This window comes from Triturus cristatus, chromosome 1_1, assembly GCF_964204655.1.
Source record: "Triturus cristatus chromosome 1_1, aTriCri1.1, whole genome shotgun sequence".
Taxonomy (NCBI): domain Eukaryota; kingdom Metazoa; phylum Chordata; class Amphibia; order Caudata; family Salamandridae; genus Triturus; species Triturus cristatus.
In genome coordinates this window covers 898254453-898281130 of record NC_140579.1, presented here as the reverse complement: position 1 = coordinate 898281130, position 26678 = coordinate 898254453, and positions in this window count along the sequence as shown.

The window sequence follows — 26678 nt, the reverse complement described above, 5'->3', positions numbered from 1 at the left end:
GAGTGGGCTAAAGAACGGTGATGGATTAAACCCAGATCTCTTGACTGGGTGTGAGTGTTTGATTGGTTCTGACGCTCCGTTCATCACCACCCCCTTTTGTACCGCTTTGTTCGCCATAAGTTGGCAGGGTATGCTCAGACGTGAGTCCCTTGCTCACTTTGCCACTGGATTCAAGCAAGACTGGCTGAAGACGGCTGAAATGCCAGAAACCGGTCCTAGGAAGCTTGTTTCCGGTCCAGGGAAGGCATGGCTTGGCAGTTCGGGCTGGACTGTTCCCATGAGGCACAGGGTCAGACTGATTTGCATAGGGCCATGTCTGAACTGGGGTGGCAGAGTGGGCTAAAGAACGGTGATGGATTAAACCCAGATCTCTTGACTGGGTGTGAGTGTTTGATTTGTTCTGACGCTCTGTCCATCACCACCCCCTTTTGTACCGCTTTGTTCGCCATAAGTTGGCAGGGTATGCTCAGACGTGAGTCCCTTGCTCACTTTGCCACTGGATTCAAGCAAGCCTGGCTGAAGACGGCTGAAATGCCAGAAACCGGTCCTAGGAAGCTTGTTTCCGGTCCAGGGAAGGCATGGCTTGGCAGTTCGGGCTGGACTGTTCCCATGAGGCACAGGGTCAGACTGATTTGCATATGGCCATGTCTGAACTGGGGTGGCAGAGTGGGCTAAAGAACGGTGATGGATTAAACCCAGATCTCTTGACTGGGTGTGAGTGTTTGATTGGTTCTGACGCTCCGTCCATCACCACCCCCTTCTTAACCGCTTTGTTCGCCATAAGTTGGCAGGGTATGCTCAGACGTGAGTCCCTTGCTCACTTTGCCACTGGATTCAAGCAAGCCTGGCTGAAGACGGCTGAAATGCCAGAAACAGGTCCTAGGAAGCTTGTTTGAACAATACCTCCGCTGTTTCACATTGTTACACGAGGAAGAGTGAAGCAGGCTATTGTGGTTGGCGGAGTTTGCGTATAACAACGCCGAGCACTCCTCCTTGGGGTGCTCGCCTTTTTATTGTCTATCCGGCCACCACCCAAACATGTTGCCCTTCGAATGGCCGGTACTCACCAACCATCCTACCATACAAGAACACCACGCACACCTCCGCTCCATACTCCAAGCAGCCAAGGTACAGTTGGCTGCAGCGCAGAAACAAGACAAACACTTTGCGGATAAAAGAAGGTCTCCTGAGCCCGCTTATACGGTAGGGGATAGGGTATGGCTCAGCACAAGGCACCTTAACCTAAAAGGTAACACCCGCTAACAGCTCAAATATGTGGGGCACTATCCCATAGAGAGCGTGGTGAATCCAGTGGCGATGAAGTAAAGCCTCCCTGCGTCCTGGCACATCCACCCCGTGTTCCACGGATCTCTATTAAAACCTTGCCTCCAGCATACTCGGCACCTCCCTAGGCCTCAGCCCCTGATGGTGGAAAACGAGGAGGAATATGAAGTAAAGAGGATCCTTGATGCCAAACGCGTAAGGGGCAGGCTCCTCTACCTCATAGACTGGAAAGGATATGGACCCGAGGATAGGTCATGGGAACCAGTTGGCAATCTACACTGCCCTGCTCTGCTCCGATGCTTTCACGCGGCCTACCCATCCAAACCTGGAGGCCCGTTGAGTCGCCGGGCGCAGGGAGGGGGTTCTGTCAGGTTTCGGCGCGCACGCAGGAGACCAGCGCTAGGGGCATAGACCACATATCCCAGCATGCCTGGGAAGAGCGCGAGAACGGGACCTATATAGGCCTCGCCTTCCGGCGCCCTGGTGCTTGTCAACAACGATCTCGTTCGGAAGCGTAGGAGACGCTATTCGTTTCTTCTCGCCCGCTGTTTGCTGCCTACAGTGCCTCCCGCCTCGCCCAGTGGCAGTGGAGCCGCGGTGGGGAGACGCGTAACCGCCCAACGATCCAAATCGGAACTCCTTCTCGGAGCAACGCCGGCTGAGCATTCAGCCACTACCAGACTTCAGACACCTTGCCAGAGACCTCTTCATTTTCACATTGCAGGAAGCAACCCTCCATGGGGCTAAGAAGCAGGGACTCCGTACAGGACGCCGCTCTTTCCCTGGGGTGTTTGGAGTGCGCATCAAGACGCACGTGGGCCGTCCCCCGTGTTTCGGACCCGCAGTTTCCTTTTCGGGCCTCACGGCAGAAATGCTGTAGGGAAGGGGGAGCTCCAGGAACAGAGCCTCCTCACTATTGGGGCCCTCAGTTAACGACCACGCTTGGAGCCGTATGAAAGGCTCGGAGAGCGCACCTGGACCTCTTCAACTTCCGCGCTTGGAGCCATTTGAAAGGCTCAGGGGAGCGTTCCTTGGCCACTCACCCACGCGCTTTGAGCCGGTTGAAAGGCTCGGAGAACAACGTAGACCCAGGTCAGGGACAGGCGCCTACCGGCGACAAGCGAAGGGAGCCCGACCCGACTTCCGTTGGACCTACCTTGTGAGTGGGTCATGTGAGTTGTGTTCTAGTGCTTGACATTGTGTATCTGTGCTATTGGTCGGTACTCACACCCTGTATCTCTCCTACTACGCTCTGCACTTTTCTTGCAGGGCCTATGAAGGGTACACTACTGGAGTGAGGTTAACTCCAGACATTAGCCTCCGAGGGTCCCGCCTTACCTCCTTCTCCTTGAGTTCCCCCTGATCCTTTTCCCCTGAAGTGGTGTTCCTCGTTGGCCGTTCTGGTTTCTAAGGTTGGCGAGCGCTACCGCTAAGGGGAAGAGGGTTTCCAGCATCGCTCCCGCTGTATCCGGCTTAAGAGGTGAGTGGTCCTCAACCCTGTGTCTGACACCACCCCATCCCACAACAGCACCCCAAACGTACTGGCATTTCGCTGCCCACCCAGAACCCAACCAAACCTTGTCATTACAGACCAAATCAAATACCCCAAACTGCTAGTAGGAACAACCGTGAGGGGGTAGCTAGCAGGCAACAAGGTTCTCCCTCCTGCTATAGCTGTAGGAACAGCCTCCCAGTGTCAGGGGAAAGGAGGGGAAGGGGGGTGCTTGGCATAGTCCAGATTATTATCATAAAATATAGCGTGCCCGGCGCCCAAATCCCGCTGTGCGTTTATGCCACAGAGCACTTATCTATCTCTGATCATCGACCAAACAAACAAGTCAACTGTAAGATGTGGTGCACCTTCTCTCGCTGTAAGCAGTCCGCAAAAGCACGGCACCGTCCAGGCATACAAAGGTCAACATGAAATACAGTTAGAGACAGCTTATGGTGCATTATATCTAGTGGTTGGAGTCTTGACATATCTATTAAATTTGATGTTGGTGAGGGAGATCTGGAAAGGCGTTCCTGGGACTCACGATGCGGAGGGTGCTTCTTAATGTTCTTGAGAAAATCATCTACCTGTTGTGCATTGGTGAAGAAATGTTGTTTGCCTTGATGTGTAACCCACATGCGTGCCGGCTACATGAGCGCATATTCAATTTGTGCCTTCTGAAGTTTTTGTTGGGCCGGTAGAAATGTACGCCTTGCTCCTTGAACTGCGGCAGTGAAGTCAGGATAAATTGTGAATTCGGTGCCATCATAATGTACTGTAGGGTCTTTTTCTCTCTGGCCAGTTTCAGCGCTACGTTGCGATCCCTGTTATTGAGCAGATGGGCTACAATCGGGCATGGAGTGCTTCCTGGAGGAGGCCTGGGACCTAATGTACATTGTACCCTTTCCACTATCCGTTGAGAGGAAAAGACCTCAGCACCAAAGGTGTCTCTCAGCAGGCATTCGATGAAGACTTCCATGTGCCCAGTGTTTGTGCTCTCTGGGATTCCGATGACGCAGATGTTGTTGCACCTGCTGCACGCCTCCAAATCCTCATTTGTGGCAGCAATTATTTTGAGTAGTTTGTCCATTTGTGGTACTTGTTGTTTCACTTGAGTTGTAGCATCTTCGTTGTCGGAGAACCGCTTTTCCACTTCTTTAATTTGTCTATCGTGTTTGTCTACCTTCTGGACTATAAAATCCATGCGACTGTTTATGGAGTCCATTTTGCTTGGGATGTCTGTGAGGCTGTGTTTCATGGCTAGTAGTAAGGTTTTGACATCGTCTTCTTGAGCTGATGATGGGGTCTGTGCTTGCTCTTTGTTGGGCTGGTCCGGATCTTCTGAACTGGAACATGTGGCAGCCTTTTTGGTTTCAAAAAGAAGCTTGGATTGTCGACTGTCTGCTTTCCCCATTGCTGAAGATCTGTGTTGCGTCGCAGATGGATCAACCAGGGGGAGGGAGCAGCAGTCGTGTTCGCCAGCAGAAGGTAAACGGAGAATTGTCAGGGAAACGCTACCGCCAGTGCTCCACCCGAAGTAGAGCCCGGTGAGCCTTCTCTATCCAACTGTCAGACACCAGTAGCGTTCGGCACTTTTCTCCTCATTGAGGACAGGTATTTCCTTGAGGGCAGATGAGTGGTGAATTTGCTCTGAACCCTTTTGTCAGACACGATGAGGATGGGGCACCATGCGCACAGTCAACGAGTGAAATGGAGCCCTGCAGCTGCGTAGCTCCAGAGAGCTGTAACGCTGGGCATGCCGGGTTTTTTGGAGAGTAAATGGAGAGACGCTGTAATGATCAGTGGGGATAGCCTGGCAGCGGTAGTGCGCACCACGTTACCCCGTATGCTGGCACCGGTGTAGCTGGATTCCAGTAGAAATGTCCCTTCAGGTAAAGGTGGAGCTGGCAAACTAGTGATAGTTCATACACTGTCAAGAGAGGAGTGCAGAGATAAATGGCGGCCAACGCAGTAACGGAGGATCTCCTTCACTCTGCCAACAGACTCCGACACAGCATAGATATTGGCAGGAAGGCGCGGGTGAAACAGCGCTTAAAAATCTTCAGAAGCAGCTATAGCCTATAACTGCAACCACGCCGCTTCAGGAGGTGAAAGCAGAGGGATGTGTGGCGAACCGGCATCTCTCGTAAGCCCAGGCCGCTCCGAGTGACGGGCCGATATTCAGCGCCGAGGCCCAGGCACCACATGGCAACCCCGGGGCTCGCATAGTGGCTACAGCCGGGCTCGCTTTCAGATGTGCACCATGCCAAACAAGCGGTCAGGGCGCAGCACAGCACTGGATCGTCGTGCAGTGTCCACGGCAGCTGATTCTGGAACCGGAGCTGGGCAGTAAAGTGAGACACCCATAGCAGGCACTTTTAGCGAGATTAGTGTGCGTATAAACAGGATAATTGGAAGATTATGCCGCCAAGCAGCAAGAGCCTCCCAAGCGTGCGGCCATCTTGGTCATGCACCACCTAGCGCCCCCAATTGTCATAGAAACCTGTGCTCTAGTATAGGAGATTGCTTTTCAACACCCATACCATGACATCCTCTTTGCAGGTGACCTTAACAAATGATATTTAGGACAATCAGAAGGTGGTTAGACGAAGGTTAATCGGCACCTCCTAAAGGTTTGCATTAAGGAACTTGACATACACACAAGTGATCAACAGGACATCTCTAACTTAAAATGACAACCAACGTACAGAAACATCTTAACACTAGACTACATCTTCCTGAGTCACCAACTGCGAATGAGATGTGTCAAATACAAGGTCCCGGTAAGATCAGAAAGTGACCACCAACCAGTGACCATAATGATTGCCACGCGCACTACTATTCACCACATGCCATAACTGCCGGCTCTCTGCTAATACCAGCACCCAACCTTCTACGGAGTAGGGTCAATTGGGTACCTGGGAATAACCTTCCATATCAGGTCCGACTGCCGCTGCTGCTGCCAGCTGCCATGGCAACTCACAACGTGAAGGCAAAATAGCTGCGTAACGTCATGACACACTCACCCTCTCCACGCAAGAGAGGTTGATGGGTATTAGGGATGGCTTATATGTATTAAAAAGGAATGTTTGGGCCTGGCAAAAGGTTTATTTTGATAGGTCAAAATGGCAGTTTATAACTGCACACACAGGCTGTAATGGCAGGCCAGAGACATGTTTAATGGGCTACTAAAGTGGGAGGCACAATCAGTGCTGCAGGCCCATTAATAGCATTTAATTTACAGGCCCTGGGTACATGCAGTACCACTTTACTAGGGACTTACAACTAAAGTAAATGTGCCAATTGAGTGTAATCCAATTCTACCATGTTTTAAGAAGAGAGCACAAGCACTTTGGCACTGGTCATCACTGGTAAAATGCACAAGTCCTAGGGCCAACAAAAACAAGATCAGCAAAAGTGGAGGAGTAAGGCAAAAAGTTCAGAGGGAGACCACCCCGAAGCTGACATGTCTAACAAAGGTGATGGTGAAGGAAGCAGTGATAATACCACTAGAATCCAGCTGTTTCAAATAAATCTCTCAACTATTGAGCCTCTCTTTAGTAAGGAATAATTCACCCAGAGAAGTTAACCTCATTACAAGCAATGTTAGTTCAGTAGCAGATTTATTATCACTAATTCTTCAATATACATAGAATGTGCTTAGGCTATGCCCAGAGAATTATTTTTCTCTCATTTCATGCTACTGACTGTTTGGGGCGGAACGCCTGCAGTGCAATGCACAGGGGGGGTACTTTTCATCACACTTTTTGTCATATCCAAGTATGAACCTAACACTGTAAGGGCAGTTTATTTCCTTTCCCTTGTACAGATCGTGGCGACCTGACTCCCATCACCAATTCTACCAGGACCATCACCAATTCTATCACTGCCATCAGTACTAATAGAGCGTCACGTTATTCTGAAATTTGTAGGGGTGCATCATATTCACTGTTAGTCCGCACCCACATATTAATCGATGTAGTTTAGGTGGGACATAGAAATGTATTAATAGGATCGTTTAACATAGGTGTGATTAGAAATGTAACCATGCTTTTCATGAAGAGAAATGTCATAGATTATAGCAAATATATTGTAGTAAACGCATAATGTTTGATTTTCACATAATGCAATGTGTTGGTTTAAACGTGCACCATGTTAAAGTTGCACGTGCAGTTTGCTTATTCACGCATAAAAAGAATAATGAACTAATGCTTAGAGTGTGATTTAGTAATGTGTTTAACAGTGTAAAGGCGTGATCGCATATACATTTAAAGAGAAAGGCCTGTTCATTTTCTTATGTTAGCCAAACGTTGTAGGCCGAAAATGATTTCCCTTGGTAAAGGTTTTGGGTTTCGGGAGAATGGAAAATCTTAGAGAAGAGAAAAGTTTTTCGTTCCCATGTTTCTGTTTCTGTTGCAGGTGAAGGACATTTAGCTCGTTAGAGAGACTAGGTTTGTTTAGGACTTAGGATGGTACGAGAAGCCAACAGGGGAGTACATTGGAATGTGCGGATGATACTTTCAGCGGAGAAGATGCCTGGGACCCAAGGTCAAGCTAACCATCGTTGGAGCGAGTACAAGTTTCACTGGAAAAGTACTGGAAGAAGACCTGGCTGAAGAGGTGTGCCGAAGGGCGTGTTCTACGTTTTTGGGATTTTGTATTGGGGACAGTGCCCCGTGGGTTGAGGAGTTGAGGTTTAGATGGGAAGCTAGAAGGAGCATCTTAGAACGAGCTCTGACTAAGTGAATGTACTTCTAAGGAAGTCTTCACTTCTGACACCTTTTTATTCTCTTGCCTGGGAAGGGAACTGCTAAGTAGGGATGTCACCTTAGAGATAGAGTAGGGAAAGGCTAACTGTTTTTCTTTTAGACTAATGGTCTCAGATATAGAAATTGGACTTACTACTGTTTTATTGATGCTTTTAGAATTGATTATCCTTTTTATTCTGAGTCGTATGAGACTCTTGCGTAGAATTTCCTTTGTATTAGTACCCATTTATTTTCTCCGCCTTGTATTGAGGTGTTTGTATGTGCATTTATTCCTGGTTGTAATAACATCTTAAAAATATTCGGAGTCAGTGATCCTTTGGAACGGAACTTTAATTCGATTAACTATGTATTGAGATTGGAATTTTCTCCCCTCTACACTATTTAGCAGATAAAAAGATCCTGGAGACCTGAGAGGATTTTTGGAGATCACCAGGTAGGCAAGAATCCGGTCCTATCAGTACCAATAACACTACCACCACCAGCAAAAGTACCATTAGTCCCACTACCACAGCACCACTAACCTGACCAATACCAAAACCACCTCCTGCACCGCCATAAATACCAGAACCACTATAACCACCACTACCACCACCACTAATACCAGCACCCATAACACAATAAAAGTGCCACCAATACAAATACCACCACAAATGTCACCAATATAAGTATTACCACTTATATTACAACCACAAAAAACACAAATGACACCATCAATACTATGAAAGCACAAATAACAAATCACGACAAATACCACATGACCATCAATACCACCACCAATACCAGTACCACCACCACTAATCAGACTGAAACCACCACCACCAATAGCACTATTACCACCAATATAGACATGCAGCCATTGCCACCAATGCCACGTTACCACCAATACCACATCACTATCAATGCTACATTACCATCATCAGCTCCACCACCAATACCGTTAACAACACCAAAACAATCATTATCACCACCACCACTACCAAGCATTGGCAAAACCAATAAATCTGCCTTTACCTTCCCATCTTGCAAGGAGGAATAATTTTTCTTTGTGTTTGCATTAAAGACTAGATGTAGTTTATTTGCCAATGCTTATCTTTTTGCTGCTTCTTCCTTTGTTTATGCCAAATGAAAGGCAGGCTGTAACAGAGCGTAGGGGTACATTGAGTTAACTAGACTGAGAGTATATATATATTTTTTTTAATGATCTTGAGGGCATAATTCCATGAATTGGATTAACTCTTACTTTAGGTGGCCTTGAAACCTGCCAGCCTACTAGCTTGAAAAGCCTGGAAGGAAAAGCAATTCAAGGCTGTGTACAGTTTAGCATCCTGGTTAACTAACTTGGCTTTCAGCTTAAGTACTGTTTGTCCTTGCTTTTCTTGCAGAGAGCCTGAAGAATCGTCTGCCAAGGCTTAATCCAGTTTGCAGAGCGCCACATGTTTGCATCTGTGAGGGTGAGTATCCAGAGAGCCCTCTGACAGTTGTCCAGTCCAGCGCCTTTTTTACTTTCATCCCTTCCACGTACCTCTGCTTACCATATTTTCCGGCTGCTGGTAAACAACGCTCAAGTTCCCATCTCTCATGTGCCAGCAAAGCAGAGCCTCATGGGTAATATACCTACAATGATCCCCTTCCCAAGAGAGTAATCTTCTTGCAGACCAGGGCCTTGAGCGTGAGTGTCTGTATTGTAGTTGGGTGTAAAGCCTTGTTTTGTAGCATTGGGAGTAACCTATTTCCTTAACTATGAGAGTGAACGCGCGATTGACTGACTGAGAGAGAGAAAGGTTTGTACGTTTGCATGCGTAGAGAGAGCTATCTCCGTTTTCATTCTGCATGTGTGCATGTATTCAGTAGTATACTTGGGTTACTACTGTTCCCCCCTCCAGCGTCACTGGTGTATGTGACCCTCTATTCATACTGACGGGAGAGCTCAAATATGAAGAGTGATTTTGGGATGTTTGGCTGGGGAACTGGAACCCACTATCACCTCCAGTCCAAACCTCTCACCCTATGCAGCTTCAGAAAAATGCCAGTGAAGCAGCTTGATCCTGGTTGTCTGGCTTCCCAGGACTTGTGTAAAAAGAACCTGTTGTAAATTCCCTTTTTCCTTCCTCTCCCCCTCCCTGTTTCCCTCCCCCCTTCCCTGCCCTTGACATGGTACTGCCCTGCCTTGGAACCCCGAGGAGAAGCTCGCTTTAGAATGTTGGACGGATTCTGTGAGCAGGCACTGAAGGATCTAGATGAATAAACACTCTCTCTCTTTTACAACACTCTGTGAGAGTATTTCTGAACATTTTTGGCGACGAGTGACAACTTACCATGCTGGGGACGGTTGTGGATCCTTTCCCCAGTCTTCTTGCTGCCTGCCTCCTAGCTGTGACGTCTCCTGCTTCACCTTGGGGGCCTGGTCCCCTGCCTCTTCGCACTGCCACCTCCTTGTTTCTGGCTGCGAGTTTTTCTTCTGGTGATGGCGGATCGGACGGAGTGTGACAGTGTGGCGGTCTTCTTTGCTGGTGAGTCCACCTTGTGATGACAACATGTGCCGCCTGTAATCTTTCCTGGCGAGTGAGGTGGACACACCTGTGACTTTCAAGTCGTTTATAGCCTTGTGCCAGCTTCGCACCACCTAGCTTTGTTCCTGCGGACCCTGCGGTCCCTATCGCTACCGCTCTGCTCTGTGCCATGGAGGGACTTAACGCCGCTCTTTTGATGGCGTTTTCGCGCTCAGCCGAAGCCTGCAGTAAGCGCCGTGCTGCGGGCCTGGCGTCCGCCACTCTCCGTGATTGGAGCGTTACTGGTGTCTTTCTCCCGGCCTGTGGTGAGCGCTGTGCGACTGGCCTGACGTCTGCTGCTCCCTGAGATTAGAGCGTGTCCTGTGATCTGCCTGGAAGTGAAGTCTTTGCCCCCTTGTGTGGTTTCACACTGGTGCTGGTTTGTGGTGCAGTGTTTCATCTATCTCCTCGTCCGCTTCGGCTGTTTCCGTGTGGGAGGTCCGTGCAACGGAGATTGTTCCCGCCCCTCCCATGTGACTGAACTTCATTCGTTCTCTCTCCTCAGCAGACACTACTCTCCTATGACACTGCTCATTATTCACAGCTCGCCTTCCTTGTTTTAGCCTGCATGCTACTTTCGCTGACAGGCTCAGCTTATACTTCACATGACATTTTATTAACTAAGTTACTTGCCAAGTTTCTTGACAAGTTCACCTGGTTGTCATTGTTCTTACTTAATTTGCCTGCCTACACCTACTCGCTACATGATGCTGATGCATAAATATGCATCAGTCCCAGGATGCGACACCAGCGTGTTGGATGAAAAAATCATCATTTAATCAAGTTTCATTTGTTTCAAATATGTTTTATTCTTATTTTTCTCTCTTGATATGTCGAATTGGAGATTACGATTTTCAAGTGCATGAATTATGCTCAACGGCCTTAATTACAGCATGTCGAAAACATCCAATGCGACAGATAATCATGAAGTCATTTTGAACCAATGCATTTCGGGCTTCTCGCCCTTCTTCAGGGTGGACTGTAAAACATGGAAACACACACCATATCAGAGACGCCTCAAAGGCATAATTCAAATCATTTTGAGTTAAGAAGATCTAAACCTATAGCAATAACAATACAAAATGATTCAAACTTCTCAATCAGTTTATTCGAAGCACCCATGGTTAAATTCATTAAAGAACAAACAGTGTTGAAAATTGGACTTGACAACGATAACGGACTATTCTGAGAGACCTCTCAAGGAAATTAACCTATCATATTTTATGTTTGTACAGGGAAACGCAACAAAAAATTATTTTCACTTTTATATTGGTTTATATGATTTTATGATATTTGTTAAAGCACTTGTTAATTTATTGGTTTCAACATTATATGGACTTGTTTAAATATTTCTTTTATTTTCACACCCGCATGGGAAAGCGGAACACGTGGTTCAAATGGGGGTGGAGTTTGACTCCATTCAACGGGGTCAGTGTAACAGATTTTCTAAACGGAGTGTTTATTCATAAGTCGCTTCAAATAAACTGATTGAGAAGTTTGAGGTAGGCAACGCTGCTGTGCAGCATCTGCTAGTCTTTTAAATTATTTAGCCTTTTGAACAACAACCGAGTTACGATATGAGTTCACTGGCATTTGCTATTGCTGAAGTTAGGTTTCTTTATCACGGGGGAAACTTTTGCGTAACAACAGAAGGGATGTCTTTTTGAAGTTTTTTATGTAGTTTTTTGAAGTTTAGATATGACATTACAAACATAGCGTTTTCTGTGATTGAATCATTTTGTATTGTTATTGCTATAGGTTTAGATCTTCTTAACTCAAAATGATTTGAATTATGCCTTTGAGGCGTCTCTGATATGGTGTTTGTTTCCATGTTTTACAGTCAACCCTGAAGAAGGGCGAGAAGCCCAAAATGCATTGGTTTCAAAATTACTTCATGATTATCTGTCGCATTGGATGTTTTCGACATGCTGTAATCAAGGCCGTTGAGCATAATTCATGCACTTGAAAATCGTAATCACCAATTCGACATATCAATTGAGAAAAATAAGAATAAAACATATTTGAAACAAATGAAACTTGATTAAATGATGATTTTTTCATCCAACACGCTGGTGTCACATCCTGGGACTGATGCATATTTATGCATCAGCATCATGTGTCGATCTTCTCCGGTGCTGTGGGACAGAGCACACACCAGGATTGCACCCCAAAAAGACCACATCTAAGACTAAATTATGAACTTTGATTAATTGGTGTGCGGGTGCGGTTTGCCAATTAACTGAGTTGTTACACCTACTCGCTGACAGGCACAGCTCCTTATTAGATATAATATATTGGTTTTTTTCTATCTGTTTACTTCAGTTTTATTCTGTTGGTTAGCTTCTTCTATGCACCAGTCTCCTTATCCTTCTTAGCAATTTTTCTATTGTTGTTTTTAGTTCACGTCACTGCAGTTTTTATTAGTATTCCTAATTGTTCTCTTCTTCCCTTCCTTCTTCAGCTTATTTTCCTTCGCTTTATTTCTCTTCTCCTGCTTTTCTTCTCCTGTTTTTTGTTTTTTTTGTTTTTCTTTCTTCTCTCTATCATGTCTGCGTTTGCAATGTCCCAACCTCCTTCATTTCTTGATGAAGCCGGAGAACCCCTCATTCCATGGAAAAAGTGGGTTAATCTATTTGAATCTTATCTTATTGCTGTAGGAGGTGATAGGTTTTCTGCAGTACGCAAGTAACATGTTCTCCTGCACAACCTGGGAAAGCATGGTAGGGAAATTTATGATGATCTTCCTGATTCTATTATGGAAAATGTAAATGTTGATGTTGAAGAGGAAGGAGATGTTCAACATGATGTGTATCAATTAACTTTAAAGAAATTGGAAGCACAGTTTGGTGATAAAATTATTATTGTACTAGAGCGTCACAAGTTCTTTTTGTATGTTCAGGGAAAAAACGAAAAGGTGATTAATTATATAGCAGTATTGAGAGGTTTAGCTTCTACTTGTGAGTTTGGGACTTTAACAGAGTCTCTCATTAGAGATCAGCTTGTCAGATGCACTAGTGACAAGAAAATACAAGAAAGACTTTAAGCGGAAGCACCAGATTTAAAACGCGCCATTGACATTGCTAAGAGTATGGAACATACTGCATATTGTATGAATGAGATGAAAGAAGCAGTTGATGTCAAGCAAGTTTCAGAAAACAATGTAAACAAAATTTCTAGCAAGGAAACTAAACATAAAACCCCACCTACAGATCCTGAGAAGCAAATTATCAATGGGAACAAGATAAGATGCTACAGGTGTGGAAACCCTAACCATTTAGCTAACAATGTGAAATGTCCGGTGAGAAGTGTTATGTGTAGCAAATGTAAGAAAAGAGGTCATTTCTCCAAAGTGTGTCATGAATCCAAAAAGGGTATCACCCACATGGTAGCGAGTGAACCAGTTCCACAACTTCCCGGTGAGGACATTGTTTTCCAAGTATTTAATTACACTGAGTGTGGTAGCAATTCGTACCCTAAGTGTGAAATATTCCTAGACAGTGTCAAGTATGAGGTATTCGACGACTCTTGCTCCCCATATACTCTCATCAATTAAGCCACTTTTCATGCTAATTCAGGTGCTAAAAAGTACAACCTATTGCCTTCAGACATCAGACCAGGAGGATACAATCAGGATCCCATACTCCTAGTTGGAATGCTACTTATGCATATAGACTTCAATGACAGATCAACTGTAGGAAAGGTTTACATCACCAAAAATGGTTCTAATTTACTAGGATAGAAACATCAGAAAGATCTAGGAATTAAACTGGACCCGAATGCACCTGAACCAGTTTACCTGGTAGATAAATCGAACATTGGGATGGAGATTTGTGAGAAATTTCCAGAGGTGTTTACGGACAATCTTGGTCTTTTAAAAGGTTTTCTTCACAAATTTAAACTCAAAGCGAATTCTAAACAAGTTGTCCACAAACTCAGGACTATCCCTTTGCTTGTAAGAGAACCTCTTAAAAGGGAACTTGACAGGTTGGAAACTAGTAAAGTCATCGAAAGGATCGAAAGCTCAGAATGGTTGGCCCCCATTGTAGTAGCAGCTAATGGTGGAGGCAAGGGCATCCGTCTATGTGTAGACCTTAGAGATTTAAACTCCAACATTTGGGTGGATAGACACCCTCTCCCCAACATTAATGAAATGCTTTCCGCCATACAAGGGGCTAAATTCTTAAAAGTATTAGACCTATCCTCAGCCTATCATCAGGTTGCTCTTCATCCTGAGTCAAAACCCCTCACTTCCTTCATAATTCCGTTCGGAGCTTATCAGTTCTCAAGATTACCGTTTGGGCTAGCATCTGCTGCGGCGGTATTTCAACGCAAAATGCAGCACATACTACAAGGTCTAGATAAAGTACTTTGCTTCCAAGACGATATCCTAGTTCATGGAGCGTCAGCTGTGGAGCATAATAAAACTCTGGAAGCAGTTTTGACTAGACTTAGTAAAGCAGGATTCACCACTCAAAAAGACAAATACAAAATTGGGGTGGAGTCTGTAGTCTACCTCGGCCACACTATATCAAGTGAGGGGATCAAACCCAAATCCAGCCTGGTAGACTCTGTCAAGCTGCCTCCAGCTCCCACTAATAAAGAAGAACTTAAATCCTTTTTGGGCTTGGTAGAGTATATGTCCAAGGTTGTCAAGAACTTTGCAGACCAAGTCCGCCCTCTCAGGGAACTACTTAAAAAGGGGTCACCGTTTGAGTGGAGTCACCAATGCCAGCACGCCTTTACACACATCAAGGAGGCCATTGCTGAAGCACCCGTCCTAAGCGCGTTTGACCCTAACGAAAAAACCACCCTGATTACAGATGCCAGCATGAAGGGGTTAGGAGCTTCGCTCACACAGTGTGCAAATGGCCAAGAGAAAGTGATAGCTTTTGCTTCAAGAACCTTAAAAGATGCTGAACTCAATTACTCCACAATAGAGAAAGAAGCCCTAGCCTGTTACTGGGCCATAAACCACTTCAAGTATTTCTTATGGGGAATTCCATTCTCATTGAAGACTGATCACAAACTGTTACTCCCTCTATTCTCTACAAAACGTCTAGAAAGTGCCACTCCACGTATTTCCAAGTGGGTACTGAGTCTACAAGGTTTTAATTACTCCATGATCTATGTTCCGGGAACTGATAATCGAGTAGCTGATTGTCTCTCGAGGCTCCCAATGACCAGTGAGAATCCCACATATAACCCTCCTGATGAGACCATCCTCTCAGTTGAAATTCCAGCCATCAATAAAGAAGAATGGGAGAAATCCTTAAAGGATGACCATGATCTTGTCACACTGAAGAATATAATTTGCAAAGGTTGGCCTAAAAATATAACAGACTTACCAGAAGCTCTCCGTAAATTCTGGATTGTGAGAGATGAATTATCTATTGTAAAAGACCTTGTTTATAGGGGAAATAGAGTCATCCCTCCAAAAAATATGTATGAGCGTATTATCCAAATTGCACATGAAGGCCACCCTGAAAGAAACATGACAAAAAGCAAAATCAGACAAGACTATTGGTTCCCCAATATGGACTCTTTGGTTGAGAATCAAGTAAAGAATTGTGTGGCTTTTGGTACCAGTGACAAAACTAAGATCATCCGCAAATCACCACTTTTGCCTGTGTCAGTCCCTACCAAACCTTGGGAAAAGTTAGGCTTGGACATAATTAGTCCTTTGAACCTGCTCTGTCATTCTCAAAGGTTCATGTTCGTTCTCATTGACTACCATTCCCATTGGATTGTTACAAGAATGGTTTCCTGCATCACTACCACATCATTGATTGAATTCTTGAGGGAAACTTTCTCTAAAGCAGGCATTCCAAGTGTTATAATCACAGACAATGGGGTTCAATTCACTTGGGATAAGATGAAGCAGTTTATGACCACGTTATCTATTACACATCTCAGATCCCCGCTCTACCGCCCCAAAGCTAATGGCCTGGTGGAAAGTGCCAACAGAATGTTAAAGGACACCATTCAACTAGCATTGATCTCTCATCAACCAGTTGAAGAAGCCATTAGAAAGATGTTGTGGTCGTATCATACAACACCTAATGCAGTCTCTGGGGTTTCTCCATTTACCTCTCTTCAAGGAAGGAACCCTGGTTCAAAACTCACACCCAACTGGCTTAATGGTGGGTCTCCTGTTTGGGTGGACAGGATTTCTGTTCTAAGACGAATTGAAAAACATCAACTAGAATATAAGCACAGATATGACACAAGATGGGGTACATCTAACAAGAGTTGGAGTGAAGGCCAATGGGTGGTTGTCAAGAAACCCTCTGTTTCCAGATCCAAGATCTCCTCATTTTCTAAACCATTGAGGATAAGACGCGTTCACAACAATTCTGTAGTGCTGGAAGACGGAAGCATTTGGAGCATGGACAACATAGCTTGCTGCCCAAGTGTTCTTGGTTCCATGTCTCCCAGTGGAGACAGTCAAAACACTCCAGCCTCCGTTGATTGTGATCGCAGACCACCTATTTGGCAAGCCGATTATAAAATGTAACCTTTTGGTATTTTTTCTTCCTGAGTTCCTCTTATAACTTAACAATTTTCTCATTGAGTGTTGATTTGGCAAGTCAATTATATAATGTAACCATTTGTATTTTCTCTCTCGTAGTTTCTCTTACAGTATATCAATTTTTCCTTTGTGATGTTAGTTGATCCATCTTACTATGTTTTTCTGGTTTTGTCCTCCTTCTAGCAGGGAGGTGTGTTGTAAATTCCCTTTTTCCTTCCTCTCCCCCTCCCTGTTTCCCTCCCCCATTCCCTGCCCTTGACATGGTACTGCCCTGCCTTGGAACCCCGAGGTGAAGCTTGCTTTAGAATGTTGGGCGGATTCTGTGAGCAGGCACTGAAGGATCTAGATGAATAAACCCTCTCTCTTTTTACAACACTCTGTGAGAGTATTTCTTAACAGAATCATTGATGGACAGAACTCTGTACTAGTTGTACCACCAAAACTAATGCTGGTGCCTTTAGGTCGGCATAACTACATGTAGCCCAGACATCTCAGGTTGGCAGCAAACCTGGAGCAAGACCTGCCTGAAGAGACTGCCCTTCCAACATGTTGAAAAGTTGCCAGAAATACCACAAACAACCCTGCATGAGAAGCCCATGACTAGTCTATTCTGGCTCCAGGAACTGTGGGTGCCTACAAGAAGGACAAGCAATGTTGGAGAAGCAGATCTGGTGGTTCAAGAAGAATGACAGCAATGAGCCCCATCATGCAGGTGAAGAGCTTTAGAATAATGACTGTAAGAGAACCGGCAAAACATACCGTAACTCTCCCCCTTCTCAAGGAATGTCCCATTCCTATTCCACAACCACACCCACCTTAATCCATCTGCCGAGCCTGGGGCCAAGGTCTCTACCTGATGGGCTCTCGGAGTGTCAAAAGACACTTACAACTTGATTGCCACCTTCAAAGAGGCATGGAGTCCAGCACCAGTGACCACACTGGACCTTGAATTTGAGGCTTCCCTGGCTCTTTCAACTTTTTCAAATTCCTTTGCCCCTGATGTCCTAAAGCCATCTAAAAGGCTGAGCAAGTAGTGATGGTTGAAAACAACTCAATTCTGCATATCATATTGGCCACAATACAACATTCTAACCATTCATGACCCATGAACTGTACAGGAAGCCCAGGAGACACAATTAACTTCTAAAAAAAGGGGGCTAAGAGATGCCATATGGCCCGGTGCACTCAAACGCCTAGAAATGCAGGAAACAGAGTCCAGCCTCTTGACTCCTTTTTAGGTCTCGCCTGACCCAGCGCATGCGCTGGTCTGGCGAGACTTATTGAGAGGGCTCCAAAAAGTGCTACCAGGCCAGCCTAGAGCTACAGTGCATGTGCGCGGGCGCGCGCGTCGCTTTTTCAGGGATTACTTTCACTTTCGCATAGCCAATAGGTCTCGCTTTTGGGACCTTATAAGTGTTTAGTTATGCAACTGTTGCATGGCTAAACACTTATAAGGTCCCAAAGGCGAGACCTATTGTCTATGCCAATGCTTGTTCTAATTAATTATGCTATGAGACAAGTTCATTCATTCAAAATGTCATGTTTAATCAGCATGTCGTATTGCAGTCGATATGATGTACAGAATTGAACTGTCACACAGCTTACACGCACTGAGCCATTTCACTTTTCTGGAGGACCTTGTTTTGTGCATGGATATTAAGTATTTTTGAAATCCTTGAGATTTTTGTTATAAATGTCATATAAGAGTATGGTGGTTGATCCCTGAAGCATTATTTAAAACCTCTAAAAGTAACTCTGAAGGAGCCATTAGTTTGCACTTCTTATCGAGTAACCGCGCTTCCCAGGAATGCAGAGTTGCCTGTCCCATACAATGCGGCCGCTTTTTAGGTCGAGCCTAGACAGCTGTCGCAAGACCTGTAGTAAATAGAATATCGAGGGTAATTTCTCCTGCCGCTTGCCATTGGTTAACTGTGGTATTGCTTTTGTTAGCAGGCTCATGGTTGGCTGTGGATGCGCTATGTCACTTCTGTTTTTGGAGGAAGTAGCACCGACCAACTACAGTTAAGTTGCGCTGCAGGGCTGTATCTTTTAATTTAAGGACTACTTTGTTGTGTTTTTTGCCATGGCGCCTGGTTTGCGCATATGTTTAATATGCATGGCTGCTTTCCTCAGTGTTGCACGGCCGCTTTCCTCGGTGTTGTCACCCCCCACCACAACCCGCCCCACGCTCCTTGTTTGCAATGACGCCTGGTTTGCGCTTACATTTAATATGCACGGCCACTTTCCTCGGTGCTGCACGGCCACTTTCCTCTGTGTTGTCACCCCCCACCACCACCTGCCCTCGCTCCTTGTTTGTTCTCTCCTCATTAATTTCTGCCCCCCCCTCCCGCGCGCCCCCCCCCCCCCCCCCCCCCCCGCCCCCGACCAAGTTTAGTTTTGATGCCTTCACTTTCTGGTGCTGGGAAAACAATGTTAACGGAGGAAAAGTTAAAAGATACTGTTAGACCTGTCAGCCCTTTGGGTGGTCCCTCCTCATCATTATTTATTTTGTCCCACTTTTGCCTCAAACCCTGTTATAATTTTTCCTTTTTGGGAACCACCAGACTTTTTAGTGTTGATGCAGGGTCAGGGAGCCATTTTCCCTACCCCTGGAGCTTCTGTCTGAGGGCCTAGGACACAAAATGGTGGCCACCCATTGTCACCTGTGACATCACCAGAACCCACTGGAGGTTTCTAGAACCTCCTGGAACATTCTAGAACCCTGTGACAGTGGGAGGCAGTTTAGAATGTTGGGAGGCCATCCCAGAGTGGCAGTTGGCAACTGACTGGAGAAGAGAGAGGACAGAGTTAGAAGGAGGTCGGAGTAAGGCAGCAGGGGTGGAAACCAGTGCTTGGAGTGGGGTCCAGAAACCCACCCTTGATGCTAGTCCCTACTGACCAAGCCCAGCCTAAAGCCCTGTGTGGGACCAAGACCAGAAGAACCATCTTAAGGAACTGAACATTTGAAACAGGCCTTAAAGAGGAAGAACAGCAAGTTCCTCACCTGTTCAGTGGTGTCCTCCTGGAGTCCTGACGTCGAGAAGCCTGGAGACCTGGGGCCTGAGGTGGAGAAGCGGCGCTGACAGAAAGCAGACGTCGTACCCGGAGCCGCCAGAGGTCGAGTGAGGGCGCCGACGGAGGTCGTGGAGAGGCACCGGAGGTCGAGTAAGGAGTCACCCGAGGTCGAGTGAGGGCGCCGACGGAGGTCGCGGAGAGGCGCCGGAGGTCGAGTCGGGAATCGCCCGAGGTCGAGTGAGGGCGCCGACGGAGGTCGTGGAGAGGCGCCGGAGGTCGAGTCGGGAGTCACCTGAGGTCGAGGTGAGGCGTCGACGGGGGAGTGAAGTCTGCCCACCGGAGTCGCCGGAAACTGAGGTGAAGCGCGCCGGAGGTCGGGAGTGGAGATCGCACTCCGGAGACACCAGGAAGTGGGGAGTCCGAGTCCCTGCGACGCCGGAAAGCGACATCGAGACGAGGCCGTCCAGCGACATCGAGCCGAGGCCGCCCAGCAACATCGAGCCGAGGCCGCCCAGCGACATCGAGTCGAGACCGCCCAGCGACATCGAGTCGAGACCGCCCAGCGACATCGAGTCGAGACCGCCCAGCGACATCGAGTCGAGGCCGCCCAACGACATCGATCCGGAACCGCCTCACGGCGTTGACACGGTGCCGAGCGGAGTCGATCATCTTAAAAAGGCCAGTAAGTGGTAGAGGGGGCGTCTGAGGTCCCGTGGAGCCCTAAAAGACCATTCTAGGGGCTAAAGGGGTGTTAGAACCAGCATGGGAGTGCCAGGGGTGAACTGAGACTGGTACAGTGACCTCTATAAAGGGTTGTGTGGCTTGGAGGGCCAGATCTTTAGGTTACTCTTGTTCTGCCTCAGCTTAGGCCCCAGCCTTGATCAATCTAGGTGGGACACCCCCATGCCATCCAAGTGTCCTTAAGTTGTGTATGGGCAAAGCAAGACCAAGTGACCTCATGAAAATGATTTGAACTGTAACTGTCATTGATTGTTTTACCTTATTTATTGAAGGTGCTTTATTTATTGTCATCCACTAATTTATTCCTGCACTGTATTTATTGTCTGATTGTATTTATTTGCCATCCGTATTTATTGCACATCTATTTGTTCCTTGCTTATTGATGACCTGAACCTATTTATTGAAATTCCTAAGTAGTATTATTTATTTGACCTGCTCTTTTGAAGGAAAATCTTATTGTATTGTATTTATGTTATGAAACCTGCAACTAAGAGAAAATAAGATAAAGACATATATATTTTCAACTTGACTTGCATTATTTTTACGGTGTAGTGTCGATTTTGGAACGGATGAACGCATGGTTATTGTGAGTGTGTGAGGTACGCTTAACACGGTGCCTGACCCCCAACCGCTCGAGCCAAGCTACCACTGTGCTGGGAACCTGGTGACTGCTAACCCGGTTGCCCGGTTTCCAACATAAAATTGGTGTTCAGCGGTGGGATAGAGCTGTGCTTGCGTCTACTCGACAATAACTGTGGGTAGTCCATAGGCCTACACCGGGAGTTTTCTCCAAGCGGACTTCCTGATTTCGAGTTTTGTTTTTTTCAAATTTACTTCTGGTGGTGGGAGGAGGTATTACAAAAGGTACCCCCCTGCATAGCTTCTGTAAGCCACTGTCTTCTATCCTGAGTGGGCAAAATGGAGTTTGTGTTGGAGGATGTGGAAACTTACACTGTGGCCCAACTCAAAGAGTTTTGTGAGAGAGAGGGGGTGTATTGTCCCCCAGGTGCAAAGAAGGGTGAGCTCCAAACCAGCTTGAGGGCTTGGGGGGAGGCACGACGAGAAAGTAAGGCTGAACAGGAGGACAGGGATGGAGAGACTGACCACGAGGGGGCTGGTTTGTACCAACCTGAGGTGGGGAACCTAGTAGAGGGGCCCAGAACACTTTCAAGGAAGGGCAGCAGTGTCTCTAGTGGCGTCTTATCAGAAGCAGTATTAACTGACGGGAGGGAGAAAAGACGGCTCACATGGGAGTTGGCGAAGCTGGAGAAAGAAAAGGAGGAACAGAGGGTGGCTCACGAGTTGAGGCTCAAGGAGATAGATCTCCAGATCCTACGGGTCGGGGCACACACTGTTCCTAATGGTGGCAGCGAAGAAAGAGAAATCACCAGGGAACCCAAACCCTATTTGCCAAAAGACATAGTAGCTAGCTATAGTGCGGGAGATGATATCGCCAAGTGGCTAGCAGCCTATGAGGTCTCTTTAAGAGCCCATGGGGTTCCAGAGAAATATTGGGGAGGGGGATTGTATAAATACATGCCTCCAGCTGGCAGGGAAACACTATTGGCCCTAGAGCAGGATGAGCAGACCCACTACCCCACCATGAAAGTGGCGCTCGTGAGGAAGTTTGGACTAACACCCGAGAAGTACAGACAGAAGTTCCGGGGTAGCCACAAACTGGGCACACAGAATTGGGTGGATTTCCTGGACTATGCAAATAAGGCATTAGAGGGTTGGATACAAGGCAGCGAGGTGAGGGACTACAAGGGGTTGTTTGATTTGATGTTGAAGGAACACCTGCTTGAAAAATGTTTCCCTGACCTGCGTCAACACCTGGTGGATAGCAAGCTGACCAATCCCCGGAAGCTTGCTGAGGAGGCGGACATTTGGGCTAGTACCCGGGTGTCCACAAGGGGGACTGGAGGGGACTCTCAAAAGACCGGACAGGGCGCCCCCCAGAAGAAAGAGGGAGGGGAAAAGAAAACGGAGTTCTCTAAAGGCCCCCAAAATAGTTTCCAAGGGAAGGGAACGGGATTCACCCCTAGGGCTAACCCACCCAGAAACCCTAATCCTGGCCAGAGTCAGCAGCCAAGGGTTGTCCATTGCTACGAGTGCGGTGGTGTCGGACACTATAAGGGAGATGTGAAGTGCCTGAAAAGACCACCCCCTCCCATCGGAGGAAAGGCCCCCGGAGTAGCTAGTGTAGTGCTCGGGGAGGAGATGCCTTTAGATAAGGGAAGGGAGTGGGCGGGTGTCACTTTAGTGTCCCTGGGAGAACGGGAGATGGTTCCTAAGCTCCAGGTGCCCGCAAATACCACAAAGTATGGGCAGTGGGTCACCATCAACGGCCAAAGAGGGGAGGCTCTGAGAGACACAGGAGCCAGTATGACTATGGTACGTAGCCAACTGGTGTCTCCAGAGCAGGTGATTCCCCATGTACTCCACCCTGCCGCGATGGCTGACGGCAGAATGGGCCACTATCCGGTGGCCGAGGTTCCATTTGAATGGGAAGGGGTTGCAGGGTTGCTTCGAGTTGCCGTAAGCCCTGCCGTGCCAGTCGATTGTCTGCTGGGGAATGACATGGAGCATAATGCTTGGAAGGAGGTGGAATACCGGACTCATGCTGAGATGCTGGGTACACCTGACTGGGCCTGTGTCAGCACAGGGTCTGCGACTACCCGGAGGGGGAGTTCTTTTAGGCGGGAGCCTGGAACAAAGGCACCGCCGGCTACCGACCAAGGGAAGAACCGAGGGCAGGAGGAGCCTGTCTCGGCATCCGTGCCCCGTGTGACGGATAGGCCACCGGAGGTGGTGGACCAGGAGTCCGCGGAGGGGATGTTACCGAACTGGAGAACCTACCCATCCCGGCCGAGTGGCACGTGGAGGGAGGGCCGACCAGGGAGGAATTCTGCAAGGGCCAGAAGGAGTGTCCTACCCTTGAGGGACTGAGGCGACAGGCCGAAGCCCAGGCAGCAGGGAACGTTGAGGGGAACTATAATATTTACTGGGAGGATGGCCTTCTCTACAGTGAACCCAAGGCACCGATGCACGGACCGTCACGGGCCTTGGTTGTCCCTCAACGTTATCGAGCCTTCCTCCTGGAATTGGCTCATGAGATCCCCTTGGCAGGACACCTGGGGCAAGACAAGACCTTTGCCCGGCTTGTCCCGCACTTTTATTGGCCTCAAATGAAAGTGTCGTCCGACACCTACTGCCGGACGTGTGTGTCTTGTCAAGCCAGTGGGAAAACAGGGGTGAAGCTGAAAGCTCCCCTGGAACCACTTCCTGTCATTAGCACCCCCTTTGAAAGGGTGGGCATCGACATTGTGGGTCCGTTAGATCCGCCTACTACAGCTGGTCACAGGTTTATCCTGGTTCTGGTGGATCATGCCACACGGTACCCAGAGGCTATACCTCTGAGGACCATTACGGCACCTGTTGTGGCTAGGGCCCTGATGGGAATCTTTACCCGAGTGGGTTTTCCCAAGGAAGTTGTGTCCGACAGGGGGACCAACTTCATGTCAGCATATATGCGGGCGATGTGGAAGGAGTGTGGAGTGACCTACCGGTTCACCACTCCTTACCACCCCCAGACCAATGGTCTGGTGGAGAGGTTCAATAAAACCTTGAAAGGCATGATCAGAAGTCTGCCTGAAAGCCTGCGGAGGAAATGGGACGTCCTCCTACCCTGTCTATTGTTTTCTTACAGGGAAGTGCCACAGAAGGGAGTGGGCTTCAGCCCCTTCGAGCTTTTGTATGGGCACCCTGTGCGTGGACCTCTCAGCCTGGTGAGAGACGGATGGGAAAGAACTCCCAGAAAGCTTCCCCAGGACGTGGTGAGCTACATGCTGGCCTTCCGGAGCCAAATGGCTAAGTTGTGGAAGCAAGCTTCTGACAACTTGGAAGCCAGCCAAGCATTAATGAAGGCGTGGTATGACCACAATGCTCACCCGGTGGAATTGGAGCCTGGCCAGAAGGTGTGGGTGATCGAACCAGGAGAGCTTAGCGCCCTCCAGGATCGCTGGTCAGGACCCTTTGAGGTGTTGGAGAAGAAGGGTAAGGCTACCTACTTGGTGGATCTGAAGACCCCTCGCCAGCCCCTACGGGTGCTGCATGCCAACCGCCTCAAACCCCACCATGAGAGGCCCGAAGTCATCTTGCTGATGGTGACTGACGGAGCAGAGGACGTGGACAGCGAGCCTCTCTCCGACTTATTTGCGTCTCAAGAGAAGGATGGGTTGGTGGAGGGAGTGATTCTCTCCCCATCCCTAACTCCTGAACAGCAGGAGGACTGCCGCCAGGTCCTGGGGCAGTACTCTTCGTTGTTCTCCCTTGTTCCGGGTAGGACTCACCTGTGCGTCCATGACGTGGACACAGGAGACAGCCCACCTGTGAAGTCAAAGATCTACCGGATGACAGACAAGGTGAAGGCCAGCATTCACAGTGAAGTCACTAAGATGCTGGAGCTAGGAGTGATTGAACCTTCTAGCAGCCCCTGGTCCAGTCCGGTGGTATTAGTACCAAAAGCTGTACCACCGGGTGCCCAACCGGAACTGAGGTTCTGTGTGGACTACCGGGGACTGAACTCAGTAACCAAGACTGATGCTCATCCGATTCCAAGGGCGGATGAACTGATTGACCGGCTGGGAGCTGCCCAATATCTAAGTACCTTTGACCTTACTTCCGGGTACTGGCAGATCTCTCTGACTGATGGAGCTAAGGAAAGGTCAGCCTTCTCCACGCCCAAGGGCCACTACCAGTTCTGCGTGATGCCCTTTGGGCTCAAGAACGCACCTGCCACGTTTCAGCGTCTGGTGAACCAGATCCTCGCCGGAATGGAGAGTTTCTCTGCTGCTTATCTGGATGACATTGCCGTCTTCAGTAACAGCTGGGAGGATCACTTGCGTCACCTGCAAACTGTTCTCCAGGCCCTGAAGCAAGCTGGGTTAACGATCAAGGCCAGTAAATGCCAGATCGGGCAGGGGTCGGTAGTGTACCTTGGACACTTGGTGGGTAGGGGAGCGGTGCAACCCCTCCAGGCGAAAATCGAGGCTATCATGGCCTGGGAACCCCCCAAGACTCAGACTGAGGTCCGAGCTTTTCTGGGCCTCACCGGATATTACCGCCGCTTCGTGAAGGGGTATGGTACCATTGTGGCCCCCCTCACGGAGCTTACGTCCAAGAAGCAACCTCGACGGGTAGTCTGGACAGAGGCTTGTCAGCAGGCCTTTGTGAAACTGAAGCAAGCCATGTGCGAGGCCCCGGTCTTAAGGGCCCCAGACTTTTCCAAGGAGTTCATTGTCTAGACGGATGCATCGGAACATGGCATTGGGGCAGTGTTATCGCAACTCAATGAAGAAGGTCTGGATCAACCCGTGGTCTTCCTATCCCGGAGACTACTTCCCAGGGAACAGAAGTGGAGTGCAATAGAGCGTAAAGCTTTTGCCGTGGTATGGGCTCTGAAGAAGTTGCGGCCATACCTGTTTGGCTCGCACTTCCTAGTTCAGACCGACCACAGACCCCTTCGGTGGCTGATGCAGATGAAGGGGGAGAATCCCAAGTTGCTAAGGTGGTCTATCTCCCTACAGGGAATGGACTTTCAGGTGGAAGATCGGCCTGGAGTGGACCACGCCAATGCAGACGGTCTCTCAAGGTATTTCCGCCTTAGTGATGAGAACTCCCAAGGGGTTGGGTAGCTCTCCCCACTTTCAGCTGGGGGGGACGCGTGTTAGACCTGTCAGCCCTTTGGGTGGTCCCTCCTCATCATTATTTATTTTGTCCCACTTTTGCCTCAAACCCTGTTATAATTTTTCCTTTTTGGGAACCACCAGACTTTTTAGTGTTGATGCAGGGTCAGGGAGCCATTTTCCCTACCCCTGGAGCTTCTGTCTGAGGGCCTAGGACACAAAATGGTGGCCACCCATTGTCACCTGTGACATCACCAGAACCCACTGGAGGTTTCTAGAACCTCCTGGAACATTCTAGAACCCTGTGACAGTGGGAGGCAGTTTAGAATGTTGGGAGGCCATCCCAGAGTGGCAGTTGGCAACTGACTGGAGAAGAGAGAGGACAGAGTTAGAAGGAGGTCGGAGTAAGACAGCAGGGGTGGAAACCAGTGCTTGGAGTGGGGTCCAGAAACCCACCCTTGATGCTAGTCCCTACTGACCAAGCCCAGCCTAAAGCCCTGTGTGGGACCAAGACCAGAAGAACCATCTTAAGGAACTGAACATTTGAAACAGGCCTTAAAGAGGAAGAACAGCAAGTTCCTGACCTGTTCAGTGGTGTCCTCCTGGAGTCCT